The sequence below is a fragment of the Aquarana catesbeiana genome, linkage group LG03 (assembly GCF_042186555.1).
Source record: "Aquarana catesbeiana isolate 2022-GZ linkage group LG03, ASM4218655v1, whole genome shotgun sequence".
NCBI classification, from domain to species: domain Eukaryota; kingdom Metazoa; phylum Chordata; class Amphibia; order Anura; family Ranidae; genus Aquarana; species Aquarana catesbeiana.
Window position 1 is genome coordinate 169,123,182 of NC_133326.1, and position 21,635 is coordinate 169,144,816.

Sequence of the window (21,635 nt, forward strand, 5' to 3'; positions counted from 1 at the left end):
CCAAAGACATGCTGGTAGGTTAATTGGATCCTGTCTAAATTGGCCCTAATATAGGTATGAATGTGAGTTAGGGACCTTAGATTGTAAGCTCCTTGAGGGTATAGGGACTGATGTGAATGTATAATATATATGTAAAGCGCTGTGTAAATTGATGGCGCTATATAAGTACCTGAAATAAATAAAATAAATAAATAAATATTAACTGGCAAAGATGTGCCTTTCTCCGGGCAAAAACATGAAGGCAGGGTTTTTTTTACTTTTTATCTTATATCCTTGGATAAAATAGCTCCAAATAAGGGTCTGCGTGTCCCACATCTGTATGAGCTGGAGGACCATACAGCCCCTTCTTTTAGAAGTCAGTCCTTCTATAATAGTAAAGATAAATTATAAGAATTAAAAACAAAAAAAAAAAACAAACAAAAACAAAATTTATGACCTCCACTCCCAAACACCCGAGGATATGGGTAGAACAAACAGATATTAGACAGCACATATTCCAGGGGTAGAAGAATATTTTTAAAGTCATCATTTAAAGCGGTGTTCCACCCAAAATGTTTTATTATTTTTTTTTAGGTCAGCAGCTGCAAACACTTTAGCTGCTGACTTTTAATAAGGACACTTACCTGTCCAGGGAGCCCACGATGTCAGCCCCCCAAGGGTAATCCGTCCATCGGATCGGGTGCAGGCGCCGCCATTCCAACTAAGGGAAACCGGCAGTGGAGCCTCGTGGCTTCACTGCCGGATTCCAACTGCGCATGAGCGAGTCGTGTGGCGCTTTATGAATGGCCAGCTTGTCTTCTGGGACACACACGTCCCAGAAGACAACGGGGGGGCTCGCCGCAGAAGAGGATGGGACGTCCTCGGCCCTGCTGGATCGGAAGTACTCTTAGTACTTCAAAAAAGCTACGAGAGAAAGTAAAAAAAAAAATTTTTAAATATCCAAAAACTAGGGGTGGAGAGGTGGTCTTTTGTTTAAGAGCACCTCCAAAAATTGGGTGGGACTCCGCTTTAAGTTTAACTCTAAGAGGATGATGAAAGTATAAGCAAAATGTATATATATATATATATATATATATATATATATATATATATATATATATATATATATATATATATATATATATATATATATATATATATACACACACACACACATATACATATACACACACACACATACACACACACACACAGTATACATTGATCAGCCATAACTTTATAACCACTGACAGGGTACATGAATACCACTGATTAAGGCTACCTTCACACCTGCGTTTTTGGCCGACAGAGAGCAGGAGGTCCAGACGATTAGCTGCAAGAGGTAGCCCCATTGAAAGCAAAGGGAAGCTGCCGACTACCACAGCTTACTGCAGTGGCTCACATGTATTCACTATGCAGCAATTATCAGAGAGTGATTGGCCCTGGAAGTGGGCCTGAGTTCTGCTGGGAAAACCTTGGGTCCTGCCTTTCATGTGGATGTTACTTGACACACACACTGCCTACCTTAACATTGTTGTTGACCAAATACACCCCTTCGTGGAAACGGTATTCCCTGATGGCAGTGGCCTCTTTCAGCACGATAATGTGCCCTGGTTCAAGAATGGTTTGAGGAACACGAGTTTGAGGTGTTGACTTGGCCTCCAAACTCAGCCCAATCAGGCATCTGTGGGATGTGCTGGAAAAGCAAGCCTGATCCATGGAGGCACCACCTCGTAACTCACAAGTCTTAAAGGATTTGCTACTGATGGCTTGGTGCCAGATACCACAGCATACCTTCAGAGGTCTAGTGATGTTCAAGTCTCAAAAGATCAGGGCTGTTTTGGTGGCAAAAGGGGACCTACTCAATATTAGGCAGGTGGCCATAAAGTTATGGCTGATCGGTATACACACACACACACACACTAGAATATGAAGCAGGCAGTAGGTGCACTCAACGGGACTTAAGACAGGAGGAATTTTCCAAAGTAGTTTAATCAATGTCAACATTTCGGTAAGGCACAGCCTCAAGACATGAGAAAGGCAGATTGTACCCCACCCACAGGGCAGTTGAAACCCTCTTCCGAATGCTGAAAACTGAGATGAGAACCGACAGCTTTTACATACTGAGTTTATGTGAGTTTAGCAGCAGTTATGAGCATTTGAGGTTAGAAGGGATTTTTTTTTTTTTTTTACGATAAACCCCCCCCCCCTCAATGCCCACAATGCATGGGAAAACAAGTGTGCTTTAACAATAGATTCTCTCTGTCTGTCTCTGTCCCCCCCCCCCGCCCCGCAGGCAACAGCAAGTGGTGAAAATTGTGTTTTTCCTGCATCTTACATGTTCCTCTTTAAAAACGCTTGTAAACACAAACGCGCATAAACTCGGGTTACAGCTTTTACATGCGTTTACAAGCATTTGCCATTTCAAATGCCAGTAAACTACTGTCCTGAACGCAATTTATCTGCTTTAAAAAAAAAAATGCCAGTAAACTCAACTGCCTTTAAACTTCTATAAACGACAAAGACCTCATGTACACTGCCGCTGGTAAATGGACGTTCAGAGCCAGTTGGCTGCTTTTTTCAGCTGCCCCTGAACTCCTCCAATGTTATCTTATGTGCACATGTGCCCAGGTTCGTTTAATGTCGTTTTAAGGCAGTTGAGTTTAGAGGCCTTTTTTGTAAGGCCTCATGCACACGAGACGCTGTTAAACACGCGTTCAGAGGCAGTTGGACACTTTTTTCAACTGCCCCTGAACCCATTCAATGTTATCTTATGTGTCCATGTACACAGTCTCATTTTTTGGCGTTTTTAGGCAGTTGCGTTTAACCTCGTTTTTCCAGAAGCAAATAAATGGGTTCAGACGCAAAAGTTTTCCACGTTTCAGACACCAAATGCAGCTAAACGCCGGTACCCGCGTTTAGCCGCGTTTGCGTTTATAAGTGTTTTTTACAACCCGACTTTGGGGCCACATATCTCGGGGCCACTTGGAGCTAGGAACCCCAAATTGGTGTTAGCATTGGTGTGCTGACACAGTTGGACTAACACTATAACATATCCAAATTTGGGGTTCCTAGCACCAAGGGGCCCTGAGATATGTGGCCCCAAAGTCGAGTTGTAAATTGTCATTCTCTGCTGCAGAAAAGTGCTTGACATTTTGCGACCCGACTTTGGGGCCCCATATCTTGGGGCCACTTAGAGCTAGGAACCCCAAATTTGGTGTGCTAACACAGTTGGACTAACACTATAAAATATCCAAATTTAGTGCTAGGAACCCCACATTTGGATATGTTGTAGTGCTAGTTCCACTGTGTTAGCACACCAAATTTGGGGTTTCTAGCACCAAGTGGCCTCGAGATATGGGGCCCCAAAGTTGGGTCGCAAAATGTAATTTTCTGCTCTGCAGACACTTCTAGATGCAAACGCGGCTAAACGCAGCATGCAAACGCGGCAAAACGGGCGTTTCTAAACGCCGGTTTCAGCTTTTAAAAACACATGTGTTCAGCAGAGTTTGCACTGGCGTCTCGTGTGCATGAGGCCTAAAGCAGAAAAGTAAGTTCAGATGCTGAGTTTAGAGGCATTTCAAGCGCCAAACGCTTCTAAGCACGTCTAAAACGTGGTAACTCGCATTTAGCCGCCTTTCGTTTACAGGCGTTTTTCATTTTTGCCCATTTAAAAATAAAAATAAATAAAATTGCAAATGGAGGTTTTAAACGTGGATTACTACCCATCAAGTGAAATCGTTCTGGAAAGGTTGTAAAAACGTCCCATGTACATTAGGCTTAAGTGTACATGTACACAAAAGATAACATTGAGTAGAGTTCAGGGGCTGCTGAAAAAAAACAAAAACAAAACAAAAAACAAAAAAACGCCCAACTGCTCCTAAACCTCCATTTATCAGCTGAAGTGTACATGAGGCCTTAACGTTGACATTAAAGTGTAAGTTCACCTTTACAGAAAAATCTGTAAGGTGAACTTACACAGGACCCCCTTCCTCACAGTCCCAGTCCCGCTGACCTGGAGCACGGCGACCACCTGCTATGAGCCCTAGTATAGCTGCATCACCCATGCGACGGCGCCGACCAATTAGAATGCTCCTAAACGTACCTCCTGACAGGGTATGTTTCAGAGATTAAGCTGCTGGGGATTTCTATGCCCCGGACCAGTGACGCAGCTATACCAGGGCTCATAGCGGGTGATCACTGTGCTCCAGGTCAGAGAGACTGGGGGAGGGGGCAATGAGGGGGTCCTGTGTAAGTTCACTTTATAGATTTTTCTGTAAAGGTGAACTTGCCCTTTAATTTATTGGAATATTCCTCCTGTTGCAAGTCCCATTGGGTGCACTTACTGCCTGCTACACATTCTACATACTTTTTTCATGAATTGCACCCGGGCCAATATCCCAAGTGTGTTTGGCAGCCCACCTCTACAGTATCTCACAAAAGTGAGTACACCCTTCACATTTTTGTAAATATTTTGTTATATCTTTTCATGTGACAACACTGAAGAAATTACACTTTGCTACAATATAAACGTAGTGAGTGTACAGCTTGTATAACAGTGTAAATTGTCTGCCCCCTCAACATAACGCAACACACAGCCATTAATGTCTAAGCCGCTGGTAACAAAAGTAAGTACACCTCTAAGTGAAAATGTCCAAATTGGGAACAAAGTACCAATATTTTGTGTGACCATTATTTTCCAGCACTGCCTTAACCCTCTTGGGCACGGAGTTCACCAGAGCTTCACAGGTTGCCACTGGAGTCCTCTGGTGGATGTTAGAGACTTTGCGCTCCTCCACCTTCCATTTGAGAATGCCCCACAGATGCTAAATAGGGTTTAGGTCTGGAGACATGCTCGGCTTCAGTATGTCACAGTACATGTTGGCATTCATGGTTCCCTCAATGAACTCAGTGCCAGCAGCACTCATGCAGCCCCAGACCATGACACTCCCACCTAGAGCTGGGCGATTTTCTCAAAAAAAAAAAAAAAAAAATCTGCGATTTAAAAACAAAAAAAAAACACCTCCATTCACGATTCAAATCAAGTTCCATTTTTTTTTTTTTTTTTTTTTTTTATGGACACCGCGCCGGTCCTGAGGAGCTGCGGGCAGGAGTTTTTAGGCAAGGCCGCAGCTTCGGCCTAGTCCGTGGCGTCCGGCCTCACGGACTAGGCCGAAGCCATGGCCTCGCCTAAAAACTCCTGCCCGCAGCTCCTCAGGACCGGTCCTGGTGAAAAAAAATAAAAATAAAAAAATCGATTTGCTGAAAATTTGAATCGATTTGACCTCTCAACTCGATTCACAATTCAAATCGATTTTTTCTCCAGCCCTATTCCCACCACCATGCTTGACTGTAGGCAAGACACTTGTCCTTGTACTCCTCATCTGGTTGCCACCACATATACCTGACACCATATAAACGAAATAAGTTTATCTTGGTCTCATCAGACCACAGGACATGGTTCCAGTAATCCATGTCCTTAGTCTGCTTGTCTTCAACAAACTGTGGGCTTTCTTGTGAATCTTTAGATGAGGCTTCCTTTTGGGACGACAGCCATGCAGACCAATTTGATGCAGCGTGCGGCGTATGGTCTGAGCACTGACAGGCTGACCCCCCACCCCTTCAAACCTCTGCAGCAATGCTGGCAGCACTCATAGGGCTGGGGAAAAAAAATCGATTTGAATCTTGAATCGAGTTGAGAGGTCAAATCAATTCAAATCGATTTTTAATTTTTTTTCCACCAGGCCCGGCGCTGACACCGCACCGGTCCTGAGGAGCTGCGGGCAGGAGTTTTCAGGTGAGGCCGCGGCTGCAGCCTAGTCCGCGAGGCTGGACACAGCGGACTAGGCCGAAGCCACAGCCTCGCCTAAAAACTCCTGCCCGCAGCTCCTCAGGACCGGCACGGTGTCCATCAAAAACAAAACACAACACACAACTCTTGATTCGAATCGTGAATCGAGGTTTTTAAAAAAATACATAAATAAAATCGCAGATTTTTTTTTTGGAGAAAATCGCCCAGCTCTACTCAAACGTCTATTTCCCAAAGACAACCTCTAGATATGACACTGAGCACGTGCTCTCAACTTCTTTGGTCAACCATGGCGAGGCCTGTTCTGAGTGGAACTTTTCCTGTTAAACTGCTGTGTGGTCTTGGCCACCGTGCTGCAGCTCAGTTTCAGGGTCTTGGCAATCTTCTTATAGCCTAGGCCATCTTTATCTAGATCAACAATTCTTATTTTCAGATCCTCAGAGAGTTGTTTGCCATGAGGTCCCATGTTGAACTTCCAGTGATCAGTATGAGAGAGTGAGTGAGAGCGATAACACCAAATTTACCACACCTGAGACCTTGTAACACTTATGAGTCACGTGACACCAGGGAGGGATAATGGATAATTGGGTCCAATTTGGACAATTTTCACTTAGTGGTGTACTCATTTTTATTGCCAGCGATTTAGACATTAATTGCAGTGTGTGGAGTTATTTTGAGGGGACAGCAAATTTACACTGTTATACAAGTTGTACACTCACTACTTTGCAGCAAAGTGTCATCTCTTCAGTGTTGTCACATGAAAAGATATAATAAAATATTTACAAAAATGTGAGGGATGTACTTTTGTGAGATACTGATACTGTCTGATAGAGATATATATAGATATATATATCTCTCTATCTATCACATACACACAGCATATATACACTCTGCGAGTACAGACAAATTCTTATTAACCACTTGACCACAGGGCACTTAAACCCACTTCCTAACCAGACCAATTTTCAGCTTTCAGTGCTCTCACATTTTGAATGACAATTACTCAGTCAGGCAACATGCTACCCATATGAATTTTTTGTCCTTTTTTTCACAAAATAGAGCTTTCTTTTGGTGGTATTTGGGGGTTGCGGGTTTTTTATTTTTTGTGCTATAAATTAAAAAAAAAAAAAATAGCATTTGTCTTTGTTTCGGTTATAACATTTTGCAAATTAGTCATTTTTCTTCATAAATTTTGTCCAAAATTTATACTGCCACATATCTTTGGTAAAAATAACCCAAATCAGTGTGTATATTATTTGGTCTGTGTGAAACTTATAAGTCCACAAGCTATGGTACCAATCACTGAAAATTGATCTCACCTGATCACTCCTGATGTACCGATGGGCTATCTCAATTCTTGAGACACTAACAAGCCAGGAAAGTACAAATACCCCCTAAAAAGACCCCTTTTTGGAAAGTAGACAATCCAAGGTATTTATTAAGAGGCATTTTTGAAGTTGTAATTTTTTCCCACAATTCTTTGCAACATGAAGATTTTTTTTTTCTTTTTTTCCACAGAATTGTCATATTAAACGGGTTATTTCTCTCACACAGCATATACATTCCACAAATTATACCCAAAACACATTCTACCACTCCTCCTGAGTATGGCAATACCACACGTGTGAGACTTTTACACAGCGTGGCCACATACAGAGGCCCAACATGCAGGGAGCACTGTCAGGCGTTATAGGGACATAAATTACACATTTCATTTTTTTGACTACCTCTTACAGTTTTGAAGGCTCTGGAGCACCAGGACAATGGAAACATCCACAAAATGACCCCATTTTGGAAAGTAAACACTCCAACGTATATTCTATAAGGCATAATGAGTCTTCTGAACATGTCAATTTTTTCCCACAAGTTTTTGTAAAACGTGGAAAGAAAATGAAAATGCTTTTTTTTTTTTTTTTTTTTTTTAAAGAGAAAGTTGTCCATTTATAAGATATTTCTAACACATAGCATGTACAGAGCAAAAATAACACCCCAAAATATATTCTGCTACTTCTGAGAATGGCGATACCACATGTGGGAGACTTTTCCACAGCCTGGCCATATACAGAGGCCCAACATGCCGGGAGCACCACCAGGGACATACACTTCAAATCTAATTTGACTACCTATTATACTTTTGTGAGACACTGATGGGCACTGTAGTGGCAAGGATGCAGCATGAATGAGAACTGATGTGGCAAGGATGAGCACTGTATGAGCATGGATGGGCACATGTGAAGCATGGATGGGCACATGTGAGGCATGCCTGAGCCAGTGATGGATGAATTGATGGGCACAGATCAGCACTGTGGGCACTCCAGAGACAGCCCACAGTGCTGCTGCACCCGGCTCCCTCCTCTCCTTGCACACAGTACTGATTGGTGCGAGGAGAGGGGAGGATCTGCACCGGACAAGCTCTGGTTTGTTAACAAGTGATCACTCCCTCATTGGACGGAGTGATCACGTGGTAATCACGTGGTAAAGGGCCGCTGTCATTGGCCCTTTACCCCGTTCTGTGACACGCTAGGTCCGGAGGACCTGGCGGTCACAGAAATTCCTGGGGGCGCGCGTAAGCGAGATGCTGTGAGGACATCCATGGACGCCCTCCCAGAATAAGCTGGCCGCGCTGTAGCTGTCTTTCAGCTATGGCCCGGTCGGCATGTGGTTAAGCTGCCAGAGATGCATTCAGCTCTTCATTTACTATTTTAGGTTGACAAAACAAAGCTGAAGGAACGGATTGTTGTCAGCTCTGCCCATTGTCTTTTGCCAAACTAAACTACTCAACCACTCCCGCTCTTTTCTTAGCCACAGCATATGGACTAACTTACTCACAGTCCACTATAAGAACAGGAAGGGCTAAAAATTTTTTTGGAGAAAGAGAATTCAGGAAGAGAGCACAGGAAACACCTTCAGGCCCGGTTCACACTGGTGCGACATGCGCTCCGACTTTGAGAGCACATGTCGCATGGCATGTAAAAATCAATGTTTCCCTATGAGAGCCACCTTACTGGTCCAATTAAAAAGAAGGCGAATCCTTGTCTTAATTGCTGTGATTTGGATTCGACATTACAGGAAGATTACACAGACATTCCCTGAAGTTGCTTCAAAGTCGAGTCAAAGTCGTGCACTAAAGTCACCTGGCAAAGTCGCACAGCTTTCATGTCAGAGCAGTGCGAAACCTGCCTCAACTCTATTTATAAAACAGACTAAAGCAGTGTTTCTCAACTCCAGTCCTCAAGGCGCCCCAACAGGTCATGTTTTCAGGATTTCCCTCAGATGAAACAGCTGTAATTACTAAGGCAATCAAATCACCTGTGCAAAATAATTGAAAGCATGACCTGTTGGACACCTTGAGGACTGGAGTTGAGAAACATTGGACTAAAGAATGCAAATAAGAGAAGTTCATTTAAGCACGTGTGCTTGTATGTAAGAAACTGGGGGGACAAAATATGTTTGGCAGCAAAATAGTTAATCTAATTACAAAAGGTGTGAAAGAGAAATCTCATAAAAATCTGCAAGTCAGATCAAAATTACTTTTAAAACACTGCACTAATTAGCCAAAAAAAAAAAAAAACGCTAGAAGGGGTTTTGGCAGGAGAAATTTGCAATTCTGCCAAAAAAAAAAAAACTTCTTGCTTTTTTTTTTTTTTACTTAGTGTACATGGCCTGTGGGGCACATGGGTACAGCAGCGTACACCCCATCCCATTTCCAGCATCTGCAATATGGAGGAGGGTATTCCAGGAGCCAAGTGTGCCATAATGTGCATTCTAATAGCTCACCCATCACAAAGCAGATAAGTTTTCGATTGAGAATAAAATTGCTTGACATACATACTGCATTTATCAGTCATGTATTTGTCCTTTTTAAAAAAGAATCAACATCCTTGTCCCTGTAACCATATTTAAAACAGATTTTCCAATGGTAGAAGTATTAAAGTCACCACTGCTGACTTGTCTGGGCAGCACAGTGGCTAAGTGGTTAGCATTTTTGCCTAGCAGCACTAGGGTCGTCGGTTCAAATACCAAATACGACTCTACGTGCCTGGAGTTTGCATGTTCTCCCTGTGCAGGTTTCCTCTGGGCACTTCGGTTTCCTCCCACACTCCAAAGACATGGTAGCTTAAAGTAGAACTATAGGAAAAACTCCCCCCCCCCCCCCCCCCCATTTTGAATAGAGTAAGGGAGGATTATATCACCTGTAAGATGTCCCATTGCAGACATTTCCCTTTACTTCCTGTCTCATAGCCATACAGCAATTGAGAGGAAATTTCTGCAAATAAGGGGAGTTTCTTAGGGACTCTCAGGTCAACAGAACCAGTGTCCCCATTGGAAGATTTCCCCTATAAAATTTGTGTTTTTCTTTCACTGATAATTAATGGTAAACAGGACAAATAGAGAGGGGGCACAGACAGCAAAAAACAAAAAGAAAAAAAAAAAAAAAAAAAAAAAAAAAACCTGGCAGGTGTTCTAATCCCTTTCCGCTCTATTGGGCGGCACAGTGGTGCAGTGGGTAGCACTTTCGCCTAGCAGTAAGAAGGGTCGCTGGTTCGAATCCCAACCACGACACTACCTGCCTGGAGTTTGCATGTTCTCCCTGTGCCTGCGTGGGTTTCCTCCGGGTACTCCGGTTTCCTCCCACACTCCAAAGACATGCTGGTAGGTTAATTGGATCCTGTCTAAATTGTCCCTAGTATGTATGAATGTGAGTTAGGGACCTTAGATTGTAAGCTCCTTGAGGGTAGGGACTGATGTGAATGTACAATGTATATGTAAAGCGCTGCGTAAATTGACGGCGCTATATAAGTACCTGAAATAAATAAATATTCAAAAAAAAGTTACTCTTTAACTGGCTCCTGTCCAAATTAGCCCTAGTATTTGGATGCATGAATGTGAGTTAGGGGCCTTAGAATGTAAGCTCCCGGAGGGCAGGGACTGATATGAATGAATAATGCCTTTCTGCCTGCTAACAGGCAAAAAATTTGTTCAAACACGCGAACACCGTTAAAGTCTATTGGACACGAACATGAATAATCAAAAGTGCTAATTTTAAAGGCTTATATGCAAGTTATTGTCATAAAAAGTGTTTGGGGACCTGGGTCCTGCCCCAGGGGACATGGATCAATGCAAAAAAAAGTTTTAAAAACGGCTGTTTTTTCAGGAGCAGTGATTTTAATAATGCTTAAAGTGAAACAATAAAAGTGTAATATTCCTTTAAATTTCGTACCTGGGGGATGTCTATAGTATGCCTGTAAAGGGGCGCATGTTTCCCGTGTTTAGAACAGTCTGACAGCAAAATTACATTTCAAAAGGAAAAAAGTCATTTAAAACTCGCGGCTATAATGAATTGCCGGTCCGACAATACACATAAAAGTTCATTGATAAAAACGGCATGGGAACTCCCCACAGGGGAACCCCGAACCAAAATTAAAAAAAAAAAAAGGCGTGGGGTCCCCCCAAAAATCCATACCAGACCCTTATCCGAGCACGCAACCTGGCAGGCCACAGGAAAAGAGGGGGGGGGGGGGGGACGAGAGAGCGCCCCCCCTCCTGAACCATACCAGGCCACATGCCCTCAACATTGGGAGGGTGCTTTGGGGTAGCTCCCCAAAACACCTTATCCCCATGTTGATGGGGACAAGGGCCTCATCCCCACAACCCTTGCCCGGTTGTTGTTGGGGTCTGCGGCGGGGGGGCTTATCGGAATCTGGAAGCCCCCTTTAACAAGGGGACCCCCAGATCCCGGCCCTCCCCCCTGTGTGAAATTGGTAAGGGGGTACAAAAAAAGTACCCCTACCATTTCACAAAAAACTGTCAAAAATGTTAAAAATGACAAGAGACAGTTTTTGACAATTCCTTTATTTAAATGCTTCTTCTTTCTTCCTCCATCTCTTTCTTCTTCTGGTTCTTCCTCCGGTGTTTTCGTCCTGCATCTTCATCCGCTGTGTCTTCTTCTCCTCGGGTCGCCCCGCATCCATGATGGCATGGAGGGAGGCTCCCGCTGTGTGACGCTTCTCCTCTTCTGACGGTTCTTAAATAACGGGGGGGCGGAGCCACCCGGTGACCCCCCCTCTGACGCACGGGGACTTGACGGGACTTCCCTGTGGCATTCCCCGTGACGTCAGAAAGGGGCAGGGTTACGCAACGGGTGACCCCGCCCCCCTCTGATGTCACAGGGAATGCCATCATGGATGCGGAGCGGCCCGAGGAGAAGGGAAGAAAATGCCGTGGAGAAGAAAGAAGAAGAAAGAGAGGAGAAGAAAGAAGAAGAAAGAGAGGAGAAGAAAGAAGAGGAAAGAGGAGAAGAAGAAAGAGGAAAGAGGAGAAGAAGAAAGAGGAGAAGAAGAAAGAGGAGAAGAAGAAAGAGGAGAAGAAGAAAGAGGAGAAGAAGAAAGAGGAGAAGAAGAAAGAGGAGAAGAAGAAAGAGGAGAAGAAGAAAGAGGAGAAGAAGAAAGAGGAAAGAGGAAAGAGGAGAAGAAGAAAGAGGAGAAGAAGAAAGAGGAGAAGAAGAAAGAGGAGAAGAAGAAAGAGGAGAAGAAGAAAGAGGAGAAGAAGAAAGAGGAGAAGAAGAAAGAGGAAAGAGGAAAGAGGAGAAGAAGAAAGAGGAGAAGAAGAAAGAGGAGAAGAAGAAAGAGGAAAGAGGAAAGAGGAGAAGAAGAAAGAGGAGAAGAAGAAAGAGGAGAAGAAGAAAGAGGAGAAGAAGAAAGAGGAGAAGAAGAAAGAGGAGAAGAAGAAAGAGGAAAGAGGAAAGAGGAAAGAGGAAAGAGGAAAGAGGAAAGAGGAAAGAGGAAAGAGGAAAGAGGAAAGAGGAAAGAGGAAAGAGGAAAGAGGAAAGAGGAAAGAGGAAAGAGGAAAGAGGAGAAGAGGAGAAGAGGAGAAGAGGAAAAGAGGAGAAGAGGAGAAGAGGAGAAGAGGAAAGAGGAAAGAAGAAAGAAGAAAGAAGAAGAAAGAAGAAGAAAGAAGAAGAAAGAAGAAGAAAGAAGAAAGAAGAAAGAAGAAAGAAGAAGAAGGAAGAAGAAGAAGGAAGAAGAAGAAAGAAGAAAGAAGAAAGAAGAAAGAAGAAAGAAGGAAGAAGAAGGAAGAAGAAGAAAGAAGAAAGAAGAAAGAAGGAAGAAGAAGAAAGAAGAAGCATTAAAATAAAAGGAATTGTCAAAAACTGTCTTGTCATTTTTAACATTTTTGACAGTTTTTTTGTGAAATGGTAGGGGTACTTTTGTACCCCCTTACCAATTCACAGGGGGAGAGGGCCGGGATCTGGGGGTCCCCTTGTTAAAGGGGGCTTCCAGATTCCGATAAGCCCCCCCTGCCTGCAGACCCCCACAACCACCGGGCAAGGGTTGTGGGGATGAGGCCCTTGTCCCCATCAACATGGCGACAAGGTGTTTTGGGGGGCTACCCCAAAGCACCCTCCCAATGTTGAGGGCATGTGGCCTGGTACGGTTCAGGGGGGGGGGGGCGCTCTCTTGTCCCCCCTCTTTTCCTGCGGCCTGCCAGGTTGTGTGCTCGGATAAGGGTCTGGTATGGATTTTTGGGGGGACCCCACGCCATTTATTTTTATTTATTTTTTTGGCCGGGGTTCCCCTTAAAATCCATACCAGACCTGAAGGGCCTGGTATGGAATTTAGATGGACCCCCCATGTCATTTTTTTTTTTTTGGTTCGGGGTTCCCCTGTGGGGAATTCCCATGCCGTTTTTATCAATGAACTTTTATGTGTATTGTCGGACCGGGAATTCGTTAATAGCCGCAAGTAGGTTTAAATGACTTTTTTCCCTTTGAAATGTCATTTTGCTGTCAAAATGTTCTAAACACGGGAAACATGCGCCCCTTTACAGGCATACTATAGACACCCCCCAGGTACGAAATTTAAAGGAATATTACACTTTTATTGTTTCACTTTAAGCATTATTAAAATCACTGCTCCCAAAAAAAACGGCCGTTTTTAAAACTTTTTTTTTGCATTGATCCTTGTCCCATGGGGCAGGACCCAGGTCCCCAAACCCTTTTTATAACAATAACTTGCATATAAGCCTTTAAAATTAGCACTTTTGATTTCTCCCATAGACTTTTAAAGGGTGTTCCGCGGCTTTCGAATTTGCCACGAACACCCCAAATTGTTCGCTGTTCGGCGAACTGGCGAACAGCCGATGTTCGAGTCAAACATGAGTTCGACTCGAACTCGAAGCTCATCCCTACTCTAGGGCTGATTGTTATCTTCACGGATAAGGGAGTTCCTGAACTGCATCAAGTACGTACATGTGAGATATCAGGACACTGAGCATTTACACGCTTGTTCTGGATCAGGGACTCATCGAGAATGGCCATACATCGACAGAATTTTTTTTTATCATTCAGTCTCTGAGCTGAATGAGAAAAATAGAACAGATTCCTTCATCCACGCTACACAGAACAGGCTGAACTATTGTATTTTGACAGCCGCCATGAGAATGCCCAAGACGTCACATCTCTGGAATCAAGCCAGTACTTGGTGAAACGTTTGGTAAGAGGGTAGATCTAGGCAGGGCTGCAGTGGGCTATGTTCAAGTTAAATAAAGCTGGATGTGATCTGACATCATTGCTATGCAGCTTCCTGCTTTTCCTACAGTGTACACCATTTTGGTATCTAACCTTCTGTGAGTACTTCAGTCGTGCATATATCAACACATAGCTGTTTATTTGTACTTCCCCGATTGAACACACGATTTAGATAAGGCAATAATGTATAGAAAACAATTTGCCTACTTGATGACACATTTAAATGAAGTACTAAACCCCACCTAGAAATGCCCAGACTATGCCAAGTTCTGTTGGAAGTTACATTTTTGATTATTTAAAAAAAACTAAGGCTCCATTCACACTAGCGCGTTTTTTGATGCATTTTGCATTAATGCACGGGAATTTTTTAACATGGGTTCCTATGGAACATGTTCACATCAATGCCTTTTTGTATCTCTGCATTTTTGGAAAGGGTCAGGGACTTTTTTTCATGCAAAATGCAGCGTTTTGCATGTAATGGAAGTCAATGGACAAGCATCAAAAACGCAAGTGCACCGTTTTTGCAGCGTTTTTGCCGTTTTTTTTTTTTTTTTTTTTTTTTGTTTTTTTTAATTTTTATTTAGACTGTAAAAAAAAAAAAAAAAAAAAAAAAAAAAAAACGCGGCAAAAACGCAGCTAAAAAACGCTACAAAAACGTGGCAAGCATGAAAAAAAAAAACTCCAAAAACGCTCAAAAGCAACATGCATAAGTGTGGGATATAACAGGGGATGTACTGTAGCTGTGTTCAGAATTAAGCAATTCAAACTCATGTTAAATAGGAGTCAGTACACACCTGCCAATATTTAAAGTGCCTCTGAATAACCCCAAATAAAGTTCAGATGTTCTAGTAGGTCTTTCCTGAGATTTTCTTAGCCACATCCTACAGCAAAAGCCATGGTCCACAGAGAGCTTCCAAAGCATCAGAGGGATCTCATTGTCAAAGGGTATCAGTCAGGAGATGGGTGCAAAAGAATTTCCAAGGCGTTAGATATAACATGGAACACAGTCATCAACAAATGGAGAAAATATGGCACAACAGTGATATTACCAAGCACTGGACGTCCCTCCAAAATTTATGAAAAGATGAGACGAAAACTGGCCAGGGAGGCTGCCAAGAGGCCTAGAGCAGCATTAAAAGGAGCTGCAGGAATATCTGCCAAGTACTGGCCGTGTGGTATATGTCACAACAATATCTATCTATCTAGATATATTAATATCTATATCTATATATATTCTCCTGTTTCCCCGAAAATAAGACCTAGCGTGATTGTCGTTGATGGCTGCAATATAAGCTCTACCCCCCAACCCCAAATAAGCCCTAGTTAAAGTCCTTGTAGGTCTTATTTTCAGGGTAGGGCTTATATTGCAGCCATCACTGACAATCACGCTAGGTCTTATTTTCAGGGAAACAGGAATAATATATATATAAGTGGCGCTCGCAAATGTTAGTGAACGTGTGAACCTGAGTATAAACAAGTGCAAATATAAATAAAGCAGATAAAATAAAACACCATATAAATAAAGTCCAAATATATGTGCAAAATGTTCTAATCCTCAATGGAAAAAAAAAACTGTTGAAGTGCAGTAAATCACAGACGCGTCAGAATTTTTCAGGTGCAAATCAACACCCCCACATGTGTCCCCACTCACCAAAAGGCGATGACCCCCAGCTTTGCAGTCTGGGGGTCACTTCAGGCTTAAATGATGGTATCCAGAGAAGTTCAGGGGTAGTGATGTGCACATCAGATCAGAGGATTCTTGTTGGAATTTAATCAGCAGAATCACCAGGCACCAAAAAAAGAGGAAAAAAAATGGAACCGATAGTGAAAAAGTACCGTTTAAAAGGGATTTATTCCATACATAAATGGGTACTTACAACATGGCTGGTAAATACAGGCATGTACAGGGATTAAAAGTGTATCCGAACGCCGCTCACGGCGTGCGTTCCAGGGACCTGAGGTCTTTGATAACGCCCTGTAGGCGGGCAAAACAGGTTGACGCATTTCCGGTGGCGCTGATGTCATTTCCTGGTCCCTGGAACACACACCGTGAGCGGCGTCTGGATACACCTGTGTTTTTGTTTCCAATATGTGGCAATTTTATTTATGTTCCCACTTTCCTGGTGCTCCAGGGCCTCCAAAAAATCCAATAGGTAATTCGATTCGTAATTTGTGTCCCAGGAAGGTGATTCTTTAATTTTTGGGCCCCTATGTGTGGTGGATAAGTCTAACTTATGGTATCACCATACTCGGAAGAAGCAGCAGAATGTGTTTTGGGGTGTATATCTAAAGAATGCATATAACGTGGTGAAAATCTCTCATTAACCACTTGTCGACAGCCGCATGTACATATACGTCTCTTTTTTTGGGGACGGATATCGTTATGGCAGCAGCTAGCTGCCATAACCCTGGTATCCCTGTGTTCGGCCTGCAGTCGGCTACAAGATAAAAGTGGTCTCTATGGCAGATTTGCCGCAAGATCACTTTTATTGGTGGCGGGAGAGGTCCCCCCTCCCGCCACGATCCGGTGCCCTCTGCCGCTTACCAGAGCCATCGGCAGCGGCAGAGACGATCGCGTCTGTCTGTCTCATATTTAGGAGGACCTCTCATGCTTTTTTCTATTACAAGGGATGCTTACATTCCTTGTAATAGGAATAAAAGTGACCCAAATTTTTTTTCTTCTTAAAAACAGTGTAAAAATAAATAAAGTCAAGTAAAATAAATAAGGAAAAAAAAAAAAAAATTTTAAAAAAACGCCATGTCCCGACGAGCTTGCACGCAGAAGCGAACGCACAAGTGAGTAGCGCCTGCATATAAAAACTGTGGTCAAACTACACATGTGAGGCATCGCCGCGATCGGTAGAGCGAGAGCAATAATTCTAGCCCTAGACCTCCTCTGTAACGCAAAACATGCAACCTGTAGAATTTTTAAATTTTTTCGTCACCTATGGAGATTTGAGGGTAAAAGTTTGACACCATTCCACGAGCGGGCGCAATTTTGAAGCGTGACATGTTGGGTAATACTCGGCGTAACAGCTTTCACAATATAAATAAAAAATTGGGGTAACTTTACTGTTGTCTTATTTTTTTTATTCAAAAAAGTGAATTTCTTTCCAAAAAAAGTGCGCTTGTAAGACCGCTGTGCAAATACGGTGTGAAAAAAAGTATTGCAATGACCGCCGTTTTATTCTCTAGGGTGTTAGAAAAAAACAATATATAATGTTTGGGGGTTCTAAGTAATTTTCTAGCAAAAAAAAAAAAAAACTGTTTTAAACACCAAAATCTCAAAACGAGACTGGTCTTTAAGTGGTTAACTGACAACTTTTTGTAAAGAAAAAAACAAAAAAACAAAAAACACACACATTTTCACTTTTCAAAAAACTTGTGGCAAAAAAAAAAAATTATAAATTTTAAAGATTCGTTGTACCTCTTAGAAAATAGTGTTTGCTTTTCAAAATGTGGTAATTTTGTGGGTGTTTCCATTGTCCTGGTGCTCTAAAAAAGTGATCAGTAGTAATCTATGCTCCTTAACCACTTGCCGACCGGGCCATATGGAGATTTTTAAGTAGCGACGTTTGGCACCATTTCACGAGAGTGTGCAATTTTGAAGGGTGACATGTTAGGTATCTATTTACTCGGCGTAACTTCATCTTTCACATTATGCAAAAACATTGGGCTAACTTTACTGTTTTGTTTTTTTTTAAAGCACAAAACTGTTTTTTTTCCAAAAAAAACGCGTTCGAAAAATTGCTGCGCAAATACCGTGCGAGATAAAAAGCTGCAACAACCGCCATTGTATTCTCTAGGGTCTTTGCTAAAAAATATTTATATATATATATATATATATATATATATATAATGTTTTGGGGTTCTATGTAATTTTCTAGCAAATAAATTATTTTTACATGTAGGAGAGAAATATAAGAATTGGCCTGGGTGCTCCAGAACGCCTGGAGGTGCTCCTTGCATGTTGGGCCTCTGTATGTGCCACGCTGTGTAAAAGTCTCACACATGTGGTATCTCCATACTTGGGAGTAATAGCAGAATGTATTTTGGGATGTAATTTGTTGTATGCATATGCTGTGTGTGAGAAATAACCTTCTAATATGACAATTTTGTGAAAAAAAAAAAAATCTTGATTTTGCAAAGAATTGTGGGAAAAGATGACAATTCCAAAAAAACTCACCATGCATCTTTCTAAATACCTTGGAATGTCTTCTTTCCAAATAGGGGTCATTTGGGGGTATTTTTACTTTTCTGGCATGTTAGGGTCTCAAGAAATTAGATAGGCCGTCAGTACTTCAGGTGTGATCAATTTTCAGATATTGGCACCATAGCATTTGGACTCTCTAACATTCACAAAGACCAAATAATATACACCCAGTTGTACTTATTTTTACCAAAGATATGTAGCAGTATAAATTTTGGCCAAAATTTACGAAGAAAAATTACTAATTTGCTAAATTTTATAACAGAAACAAAGAAAAATTCATTTTTTTACCAAATTTTCAGTCTTTTTTCTTTTATAGCGCAAAAAATAAAAAACCCAACGGTGATTAAATACCACCAAAAGAAAGCTCTATTTGTGTGAAAAAAAAAAATGCAAACCAGAAGGGTGTTTGGACACAGCTGATCACAGATCGAGGTAAAGGGCCAATCACAGCTGCCCTTTACCACGTGATCAGCTGTGTCCAATCACAGTTCATCACATGTAAACAAATGCTGGTTATCGGCATTTCCTTTCCTCAGTGCTGTCACTGTCTGAGGAAAGGAAAGCTGATAGCTAGCAAACCTGTGACAGGGCAAATTTATACTAATAATCAGGGCACTGATTATCAATGTTGTCGCCTCATCAGCGCACATCAGTGAACAAAAAATTACCTATTTGCAAAATTTTATAACAGAAACTAAGGCCGACCATACAGTATACGATTTTCTTGTACAACTTTCCTTTAGATTTACCAAAGCCATATAATATGAGGTCAGACCTAAACACTTTCAAATTTGTATGCATTCATGCATACCCTTGTACTATACAGTTGAAGGTAAATCTAAAGAAAATTGAATTATAACATTGTAGAACCCCTTCCCGCCGAGCGTACGCAGACGTGCGTACTCGGCTTTCTGGGGTTATACCGGGATGATGCCCGCAGCTGCAGGCATCATCCCGGTACCATTGTTTAGAGCGGGCAATCGGCTATTCGAGTATAACAACCGATGTGGCTAAAAGCCGCTCAGCTGTTATACCGGAGGAGCGGGAGGGGACGTCCCCCTTCCCGTCCCCCCTTCCCGCCGCCTCCCGCCACTCTTACCGGGCCTCCCATTCCAATCGGCCGACTCCGGCGGCTGGAACGAAGCCGCCTCCTAATCGTAAACACGGAAGCAACGTCATGACGTCACTTCCCGTTTACTCGGCTGCCAAATGCGCCAGTTTTAAAAAAAATACACAGTATTCAGAATCGCCGTTTTCGTTGATCTGAATACTTTGAAGTTCAAAAGGAGGGATCGGGGGTCTTTTAGACCCCCGATCCCTCCATAAAGAGTACCTGTCACCACTTATTACTGTGGTAATAAAAGTCAAAAATATTTTTTTTTAAACACAATAAATATAAAAATTAATAAAATAAAAAAAACATTTTTTTAAAGCGCCCCCGTCAGCTCGCGCAGCAAATAAAAAGGTATACGGAAGTCGCGCCCGCATATGTAAACGGTGTTAAAATCACACATGTGAGGTATCGCTGCGATCATCAGAGCGAGAGCAATAATTCTAGCACTAGACCTCCTCTGTAACTCTAACCTGGTAACCGTAAAAAAAAATTAAAGCGTCGCCTATGGAAATTCTTAGGTACCGTAGTTTGTCGCCATTCCACGAGTGCGTGCAATTATAAAGCGTGACATGTTTGGTATCTATTTACTCAGCGTAACATCATCTTTCACATTATACAAAAAATTGGGGTAATTTTACTGTTTGGATTTTTTAAAATTCATGAAAGTATCCCTTTTCCCAAAAATTTGCGTTTAAAACACCGCTGCACAAATACCATGTGATATAAAATTTTGCAACAATCTCCATTTTATGCTCTAGATTCTCTGCTAAAAAATGTATATATGTTTGGGGGTTCTAAGTAGTTTTCTAGCAAAAAATACAGATTTTAAGTTGTAAACACCAAATTTCAAAAATAGGCTTAGTCATGAAAAGGGATAATGTAGCCCCAGCTTAGGAAAGCGTTTTTTTTTTTTCCTCCCTAAATACTCAGTCTTTCTCCATTTGTTTAGCAAAAAATATTAAACCCAGTGGTGATTAAATACCACTAAAAGAAAGCTCTGTCTCAAAACAATGATAAAAAAATTCAGGATGGGTACAGTGCATGACCGCATAATTGTCAGTCAAAGACTGACAGCACTGAAAGCTAAAAATTGGTCTGGGTAGGAAGGGGGGTAAGAGTTCCCAGTAGGCAAACAATTAAAATATGCCTGCAAATGTCCTAATGTGCATGGACAGATAGGAGAACATTGGGCTGTTTCTACAGGCAAAACACAAGCAGCTTTTTTTTAAGCCTAAATTCACATTGATGCGATTTGACATGTCAAATCACATGCCAAATTGGCAGCAATGGCACAGATTCCCAAAAGTAGTTTCTGTACTACTTTTGGCGACTTCGGGGTGCGATTTGTTCAGACATCTGTGCAGAAACCCGCACAGATGTCTCTGAAATTGCCCCCGAAGTCGGGACTGACATGCGGGATTGAAATTGTGCGAGTTCAGCTGAACTCACACAAATTCAATCACGCTGTCAGTGTGCACCTAGGCTTAAGCTTACTTCAAGCCAAAACACTGAATCCAAATTATGCCAGGCAATCAGCATTTTCAGAAATATAGGTCAGCAATGGTACCTCCATTTTTACTCATGTCAGATTTCTTTTAATCCCATGAACATTTGTAAATGCTATAGAAATAAACTTTACATAAAGCAGCAAACTTTGCCCCCCAAAAAAAAAAAAAAAAAAAATTTTGAATCGATTTTCCTTTGTATATTAGTATAGGTTTTGTTTTCAATGACATGAAGGTATGCAGCACTCAAAAAAAAAAAAAAAAAAAAAAATTTAACAAAAAGTAAACGCAATGCCAGCTTAGACCCTCCCAATTTTTCCTACAATTAGAAACACATTGGTGGAAAAAGCAACCAAGAAAATCCATTCAAAGAGCAGAAGAAAAGAAAAAAAAAAAAAAAGAAGGAGGTGTGTACAGATACTGCTGAGAGAACGCCACTGATATGAGGGCTGCCGGAATCAGGAACACCTTAAATTTCAGACGCTGCC

General features: G+C 42.0%; 1 protein-coding gene across 3 annotated transcripts in view; it reads right to left on the reverse strand.

The window, feature by feature from the left end:
• SEPHS1 (selenophosphate synthetase 1) overlaps positions 1–21,635 on the reverse strand; it is a 121,123-nt gene that overhangs the window by 95,044 nt on the left and 4,444 nt on the right. Inside the window, exon 2 of one of the 3 annotated variants that reach the window (XM_073619515.1) lies at positions 15,967–16,073. The exons of the other annotated variants lie outside the window; for them this stretch is intronic. The gene's annotated coding sequence lies outside the window, so the exon portion shown is untranslated. The remainder of the gene's footprint in view (positions 1–15,966; positions 16,074–21,635) is intronic. 3 annotated transcript variants of the gene reach the window in all.